The sequence below is a fragment of the Triticum dicoccoides genome, chromosome 7A (genome assembly GCF_002162155.2).
Source record: "Triticum dicoccoides isolate Atlit2015 ecotype Zavitan chromosome 7A, WEW_v2.0, whole genome shotgun sequence".
Lineage (NCBI taxonomy): Eukaryota > Viridiplantae > Streptophyta > Magnoliopsida > Poales > Poaceae > Triticum > Triticum dicoccoides.
This window is the reverse complement of record NC_041392.1, coordinates 636,914,108-636,923,539: the sequence shown is the minus strand read 5'-3', so window position 1 is coordinate 636,923,539 and position 9,432 is coordinate 636,914,108.

Sequence of the window (9,432 nt, the reverse complement as noted above, 5' to 3'; positions counted from 1 at the left end):
GTTATCCTCGATGGCAACAATACAATGCGTGCCTTGCTGCCCCTTCTGTCACTGGGAAAGGACACCTCAAGATCGAACCCAAAGCTAAGCACTTCTCCCATGGCATTAACTACCAATCTAGTTGGCCAAACCAAACGGATAATTTCGAAGAGACTTGCAAAGATAACCAATCATACATAAAATAATTCAGAGAAGATTCAAATATTATTCATAGATAGACTTGATCATAAACCCACAATTCATCGATCTCAACAAACACACCGCAAAAAGAAGATTACATCGAATAGATCTCCACAAGAGAGGGGGAGAACTTTGTATTGAGATCCAAAAAGAGAGAAGAAGCCATCTATCTACTAACTATGGACCCGAAGGTCTGAGGTAAACTACTCACACTTCATCGGAGAGGCTATGGTGATGTAGAAGCCCTTCGTGATGACGGCCCTCTCCGGCGGAGCTCCGGAACAGGCCCCAAGATGGGATCTCGTGGATACAGAAAGTTGCGGCGGTGGAATTAGGTTTTTGGCTCCTGTTCTAATCGTTTGGGGGTACGTAGGTATATATAGGAGGAAGGAGTACGTCGGTGGAGCTCCGAGGGGCCCACGAGGCAGGGGGCGAGCCCTAGGGGGCGCGCCCCCCACCCTCGTGACCGCCTCTCTGATGCCTTGGCATAGGGTCCAAGTCTCCTGGATCACGATCGGTGAGAAAATCACGTTCCCGAAGGTTTCATTCCGTTTGGAATCCGTTTGATATTCCGTTTCTTCGAAACATTGAAATAGGCAAAAAAACAGCAATTCTAGGTCAGGCCTTCGGTTAATAGGTTAGTCCCAAAATAATATGAAAGTGGAAAATAAAGCCCAATATAGTCCAAAACAGTAGATAATATAGCATGGAGCAATCAAAAATTATAGATACATTGGAGACGTATCAGGCATCCCCAAGCTTAATTCCTGGTCGTCCTCGAGAAGGTAAATGATAAAAAGAGAATTTTTGATACTGAGTGCTAATTGGCATAATTTCAATGTAAATCTTCTTTATTGTGATATGAATATTCAGATTCGAAAGATTCAAGACAAAAGTTTATATTGACATAAATATAATAATACTTCAAGCATACTAACAAAGCAATTATGTCTTCTCAAAATATCATGGCCAAAGAAAGTTATCCCTACAAAATCATATAGTCTGGCTATGCTCTATCTTCACCACACAAAGTATTTAAATCATGCACAACCCCGATGACAAGCCAAGCAATTGTTTCATACTCTAACTTTTTCAAAACTTTTTCAATCTTCACGCAATACATGAGCGTGAGCCATGGATATAGCACTATAGGTGGAATAGAATGGTGGTTGTGGAGAAGACAAAAAGGAGAAGATAGTCTCACATCAACTAGGCGTATCAACGGGCTATGGAGATGCCCATCAATAGATATCAATGTGAGTGAGTAGGGATTGCCATGCAACGGATGCACTAGAGCTATAAGTATATGAAAACTCAAAAAGAAACTAAGTGGGTGTGCATCCAACTTGCTTGCTTATGAAGACCTAGGGAAATTTGAGGAAGCCCATCATTGGAATATACAAGCCAAGTTCTATAATGAAAGATTCCCACTAGTATATGAAAGTGATAACATAGGAGACTCTTTATCATGAAGATCATGGTGCTACTTTGAAGCACAAGTGTGGTAAAAGGATAGTAACATTGTCCCTTCTCTCTTTTTCTCTCATTATTTTTTTGGGCCTTTTCTCTTTTTTGATGGCCTCTTTTTTATTTGGGCTTCTTTGGCCTCTTTTTTTCGTCCGGAGTCTCATCCCGACTTGTGGAGGAATCATAGTCTCCATCATTCTTTCCTCACTTGGGACAATGCTCTAAAAATGATGATCATCACACTTTTATTTTTCTTACAACTCAACAATTACAACTCGATACTTAGAACAAAATATGACTCTATATGAATGCCTCCGGCGGTGTGCCGGGATATGCAATATGACAATGATGAATGTGTCATGATAAACGGAACGGTGGAAAGTTGCATGGCAATATATCTCGGAATGGCTATGGAAATGCCATAATAGGTAGGTATGGTGGCTGTTTTGAGGAAGGTATATGGTAGGTGTATGATACCGGCAAAAAGTGCACGGTATTAGAGAGGCTAGCAAAGGTGGAAGGGTGAGAGTGCGTATAATCCATGGACTCAATATTAGTCATAAAGAACTCATATACTTTTTGCAAAAATCTAGAAGTTATTAAAGCAAAGTATTACACGCATGCTCCTAGGGGGATAGATTGGTAGGAAAATACCATCGCTCGTCCCTGACCGCCACTCATAAGGAAGACAATCAATAAATAAATCATGCTCCGACTTCATCACATAACGGTTCACCATACGTGCATGCTACGGGAATCACAAACTTTAACACAAGTATTCTTTAAATTCACAACTACTCAACTAGCATGACTCTAATATTATCACCTCCATATCTCAAAACAATTATCATGCTTCAATCTTTTCTTAGTATTCAACACGCTCAAAAGAAAGTTTCACAAATCTTGAATACCAAGCATATTATTATTAAGCAAATTACCATGCTATTAAGAGACTCTCAAAATAATTTAAGTGAAGCATGAGAGATCAATAGTTTCTTTAAAACAAATCCACCACCGTGCTCTAAAGATCTAAGTGAAGCACATAGAGCAAAATTATAACGCTCAAAAGATATAAGTGAAGCACATAGAGCAAAACTACATAGCTCAAAAGATATAAGTGAAGCACATAGAGTATTCTATCAAATTGTAATTCATGTATGGCTCTCTCAAAAGGTGTGTACAGCAAGGATGATTGTGGCATACTAAGACACAAAGACACAAATAATACAAGACTCTCCAAGCAAAACACATATCATGTTGGTGAATAAAAATATAGCTCCAAGTAAATTACCGATGGAAGTGGACGAAAGAGGGGATGCCTTCCGGGGCATCCCCAAGCTTTGACTTTTTGGTGTCATTGGATTATCTTGGGGGTGCCATGGGCATACCCAAGCTTAGGCTCGTGCCACTCCTTGTTCCATAATCCATCACAAGAATTCACCCAAAACTTGAAAACTTCACAACACAAAACTTAAAGTAGAAAACTCGTGAGCTCCGTTAGCGAAAGAAAACAAAAGACCACTTCAAGGTACTGTAATGAACTCATTATTTATTTATATTGGTGTTAAACCTACTGTATTCCAACTTCTCTATGGATTATAAATTATTTTACTAACCATAGATCCATCAAAATAAGCAAACAACACATGAAAAAACAGAATCTGTCAAAAACAGAACAGTCTGTAGTAATCTGTAGCTAGCGCAAGATCTGGAACCCCAAAAATTCTAAAATAAATTTCTAGACGTGAGGAATTTATCTATTAATCATGTTCAAAAAGAATTAACTAAATATCACTCTTCAAATAAAAATGACAGCAGTTCTCGTGACGCTAAAGTTTCTGTTTTTTACAGCAAGTTCAACAAGACTTTTCCCAAGTCTTCCCAACGGTTCTACTCGGCACACTAATTAAACACAAAAAACACAACCAAAACAGAGGCTAAATAATTTATTTATTACTAAATAGGAGCAAAAAGCAAGTAATAAAAATAAAATTGGGTTGCCTCCCAACAAGCGCTATCGTTTAACGCCCCTAGCTAGGCATAAAAGTGAGGATAGATCTAGGTATTGCCATCTTTGGTAGGCAATCCATAAGTGGCTCTCATGATAGTTTCATATGGCAATTTTATTTTATTTCTTGGAAAGTGTTCCATGCCCTTTTTTAATGGAAATTTAAATCTAATAGTCCCTTCCTTCATATCAATAATGCACCAACCGTTCTAAGGAAAGGTCTACCAAGAATAATAGGGCAAGAAGGATTGCAATCTATATCAAGAACAATGAAATCTACGGGCCCATAATTCCTATTTGCAACAATAAGAACATCATTAATCCTTCCCATAGGTTTCTTAATAGTAGAATCCGCAAGATGCAAGTTTAGAGAGCAATCATCAAAATTACGGAAATCTAGCAAATCACACAAAGTCTTGGGAATAGTGGAGACACTAGCACCCAAATCACACAAAGCATAAAACTCATGATCTTTAATTTTAATTTTAATGGTTGGTTCCCACTCATCATAGAGTTTTCTAAGGATAGAAACTTTCAACTCAAGTTTTTCTTCATAAGATTATACCAAGGCATCAATAATATGTTCGGTGAAGGCTTTATTTTGACTATAAGCATCTGGAGAATTTAGCACGGATTGCAACAAGGAAATACAATCAATTAAAGAGCAACTTTCATAATTAAATTCCTTGAAATCCAATATAGTGGGTTTAGCAACATCTAGATTTTTATTTCTTTCAATCCCACTTTCATCAATTTCATCATAAAGATCTAAATACTCCGAATTTTTAGAATGCCTTCTAGGTAAAGGAAGATCATATTCAGTTTCATCAAGATTCATATTGCAAAACAAAGATTTAATATGAGACACATCAATAACTTTTAGATCTTCATCTTGGTTTTCATAGGAATTGGAAGAACACGCTTTAATAAAGGCATCTTTGGAAGCACGCATCCTAGCGGTTCTTTCCTTTCACTCATCAATGGAAATTCTCATGGCTTTGAGGGACTCGTTGATATCATGCTTAGGAGGAATAGATCTAATCTTTAAAGAATCAATCTCAAGAGAAATTCTATCAACGTTCCTAGCCAAATCATCAACTTTAAGCAATTTCTCTTCAAGCAAAGCATTAAAATTCTTTTGTGAATTCATAAACTCTTTAACACTATTCTCGAATTCAGAGGGCATCTTATTATAATTTCCATAAGAGTTGTTGTAGGAATTCCCATAATTATTAGAAGGATTACTAGGATATGGCCTAGGATTAAAATTCCCTTTATAAGCGTTGTTACCAAAATTATTCCTACCAACAAAATTCACATCCATAGATTCATTGTTATTCTCAATCAAAGTAGACAAAGGCATATCATTAGGATCAGAAGAAACACTCTTAGTAGCAAATAATTTCATAAGTTCATCCATCTTTCCACTCAAAACATTGATTTCTTCTATCGCATGCACTTTTTTATTAGAAGATCTTTTAGTATGCCATTGAGAATAATTAACCATAATATTATCTAGGAGTTTAGTAGCATCTCCTAAAGTGATTCCCATAAAAGTGCCTCCCGCGGCCGAATCTAAAAGATTTCTAGAAGCAAAATTCAATCCGGCATAAAATTTTTGTATAACCATCCACAAATTCAAACCATGAGTAGGGAAATTACGTATCATTAATTTCATTCTCTCCCAAGCTTGTGCAACATGTTCATGATCAAGTTGCTTAAAGTTCATAATTTCGTTTCTAAGAGAGATGATCTTAGCGGGAGGGAAATACTTAGAGATAAAAGCATCTTTGCACTCGTTCCAAGAATCAATACTATTTTTAGGCAAAGACGAAAACCAAGCTTTAGCACGATCTCTAAGCGAAAAAGGAAATAGCTTCAATTTAACGACATCATTATCGACATCTTTTTTCTTTTGCATATCACATAAATCAACGAAGCTATTTAGATGAGTAGTGACATCTTCACTAGGAAGGTCGGCGAATTGATCTTTCATAACAAGATTCAACAAAGCAGTATTGATTTCACAAGATGCAGTATTGGCAAGAGGAGCAATGGGAGTGCTAAGGAAATCATTATTATTGGTATTGGTGAAGTCACACAATTTGGTAGTATCTTGAGCCATCGCGACAAACAAACAATCTAACACACAAGCAAACAAAAAGGCAAGCGGGCAAAAAGAGGCAAATAGAGAGGGAGGACAGGGAGGATAGAGGGAGAGGGCGAATAAAACGGCAAGGGTGAAGTGGGGGAGAGGAAAACGAGAGGCAAATGGAAAATAATGTAATGCGAGAGATAGGGATTGTGATGGGTACTTGGTATGTTGACTTTTTGCGTAGACTCCCCGGCAACGGCGCCAAAAATCCTTCTTGCCACCTCTTGACCTTGCGTTGGTTTTCCCCGAAGAGGAAGGGATGATGCAGCAGAGTAGCGTAAGTATATCCCTCAGTTTTTGAGAACCAAGGTATCAATCCAGCAGGAGGCCACACTCAAGTCCCTCGTACCTGCACAAAACGATAGCTACTCGCAACCAATGCGATTAGGGGTTGTCAATCCCTTCACGGTCACTTAGGAGAGTGAGATCTGATAGATATAATATTTTTGGTATTTTTGGTATAAAGATGCAAAGTGAAAAGTAAAGGCAAAGTAAAAAAGCAAAACAATATTAAAGTGATGGAGATTGATATGCTGAGAATAGACCCGGGGGCCATAGGTTTCACTAGTGGCTTCTCTCAAGAGCATAAGTATTCTACGGTGGGTGAACAAATTACTGTTGAGCAATTGACAGAATTGAGCATAGTTATGAGAATATCTAGGCATGATCATGTATATAGGCATCACGTCCGTGACAAGTAGACCGAAACGATTCTGCATCTCCTACTATTACTCCACTCATCGACCGCTATCCAGCATGCATCTAGAGTATTAAGTGAAAAACAGAGTAACGCCTTAAGCAAGATGACATGATGTAGAGAGATAAATTCATGCAATATGAAATAAACCCCATCTTGTTATCCTCGATGGCAATGATACAATGCGTGCCTTGCTGCCCCTTCTGTCACTCGGAAAGGACACCGCAAGATCGAACCCAAAGCTAAGCACTTCTCCCATGGCAAGAACTACCAATCTAGTTGGCCAAACCAAACGGATAATTCGAAGAGACTTGCAAAGATAACCAATCATACATAAAATAATTCAGAGAAGATTCAAATATTATTCATAGATAGACTTGATCATAAACCCACAATTCATCGGTCTCAACAAACACACCGCAAAAAGAAGATTACATCGAATAGATCTCCACAAGAGAGGGGGAGAACTTTGTATTGAGATCCAAAAAGAGAGAAGAAGCCATCTAGCTACTAACTATGGACCCGAAGGTCTGAGGTAAACTACTCACACTTCATCAGAGAGGCTATGGTGATGTAGAAGCCCTCCGTGATGACGTCCCTCTCCGGCGGAGCTCCGGAACAGGCCCCAAGATGGGATCTCATGGATACAGAAAGTTGCGGCGGTGGAATTAGGTTTTTGGCTCCTGTTCTGATCGTTTGGGGGTACGTAGGTATATATAGGAGGAAGGAGTACGTCGGTGGAACTTCGAGGGGCCCACGAGGCAGGGGCGCGCCCTAGGGGGGTGCCCCCCACCCTCGTGACCGCCTCTCTGATGCCTTGGCATAGGGTCCAAGTCTCCTGGATCACGTTCGGTGAGAAAATCACGTTCCCGAAGGTTTCATTCCGTTTGGACTCCGTTTGATACTCCGTTCCTTTGAAACACTGAAATAGGCAAAAAACAGCAATTCTGGGTTGGGCCTTCGGTTAATAGGTTAGTCCCAAAAATAATATGAAAGTGGAAAATAAAGCCCAATATAGTCCAAAACAGTAGATAATTTAGCATGGAGCAATCAAAAATTATAGATACGTTGGAGACGTATCAGTGCGTAAGTAGTTTCAGGATCACTTCTTGATCACTTCTAGCTTCACGACCGTTGCGTTGCTTCTCTTCTCGCTATTATTTGCGTATGTTAGCCACCATATATGCGTAGTGCTTGCTGCAGCTCCACCTCATTACCTTACCCTACCCATAAGCTTAAATAGTCTTGATCTCGCGGGTGTGAGATTGCTGAGTCCTCGTGACTCACAGGTACTTCCAAACAGTTGCAGGTGCCGATGATACCAGTGCAGGTGACGCAACCGAGCCCAAGTGGGAGCTCGATGAAGATCTTGGTCGTTGTTTTGTGTCTTTTTCGGATGATCAGTAGTGGTGCACAGTTGGGATGATCGGGGATCTAGAATTTGGGGTTGTCTTCTTTTATTTTGGTTCCGTAGTCGGACCTTGATTCTACTCTGGATGATGTATGTTTAATTTATTATTTGTGTGAAGTGGCGATTGTAAGCCAACTCTTTATCCCTTTCTTATTCAATACATAGGATTGTGTGAAGATTACCCCACTTGCGACTAAACCACCATGCAGTTATGCCTCTAAGTTGTGCCTCGACACGTGGGAGATATAGCTGCATCGTGGGTGTTATACATTGACACACTGCATGTCGTGACCTCCATGGGGGTGTCGCCTTGGGTATGTTTTGGGCTCTATGAGAGGGGAGCTATAGGTGTGAGCTTTGGGTGGCTCTGGTTCTCGAGCGGTGGGGGTTTGGCGGCGGGCGCCCTAATCTTCTCATAGGTAGTGTTCTCTGGCGGTGTGTGTGGATTTGTCCAGTAGTACGATGTCTTCATTCCGATGGGCGAGAAAAGGTTTCCCCTTCTCGGCGGCTGCCATGCGTCATTGGTCGAGGGGCTCCTAGTTCTTCTCTTCAATGCTCGATGTGTCTGCCTCATCTCTCATCTCTCGTTTTGTTGGCATGCTGCCCCGTACCTTGCAGCTATACCTGATGGCTTTCCGGCTGCACTCTGGTGTCCAAGATCTTTGGCGATGTGGTCGAGCTGGCATGCTCTCTTTGTCAAGGTGATCGTTCTCTAGGGCTACTTCGAGTCACGAGTTCAGCACCTCTTTTTTTTCTCGGGTGAGCGTTCCTTGTGTCCGATAGTTTTGCGCCTTTTGAGCCAAGATGATAGGGTAGAGTCCGTATGCGACATGAGTACATGACAGTGTCACCGATCTTCCTGTCCTAGATGTCACCCCGATCAATACCTCATCTATGTTTCCTAAACAATACTTCTTCGTGCCTCCTCTGCTCTAATTTCTCATGCCAAGTGTAGCAGTCTTCGCTTTGCTAGTAGTGACTTCATTCCTTTTATGTTTAGTGCTAGTTTTAGTTCAGAGTTAGAGAAACTCCAACCGGGCGACCCATTTCCTCCCCCCACGTCCGTTTGGGTCGCCTGGGACAAAAACGATGGCCCACCACACCGGCCCATTCCCAAGACCCATCCGCTTCGCGTCCTTGCGAGCCCATTTTCGACCCAAATTTGGGCCTGAAATGTGTCGGCGCGGACGCGTCGCGCGTCCCTGATACGTCTCCAACGTATCTATAATTTTTGATTGCTCCATGCTATATTATCTTCTATTTTGGACATTATTGTTCTTTATTATTCACTTTTATATTATTTTTGAGACTAACCTATTAACCGGAGACCCAACCCAGAATTGTTGTTTTTTGCCTATTTTAGAGTTTCACAGAAAAAGAATATCAAATGGAGTCCAAACGGAATGAAACCTTCAGGAACGTGATTTTTGGAACGAACAAGATCCAGGAGACTTTGACCCTACGTCAAGCAACCAACAGGGAAGCCACGAGGTCGGGGCGCGCCTACCCCCCCC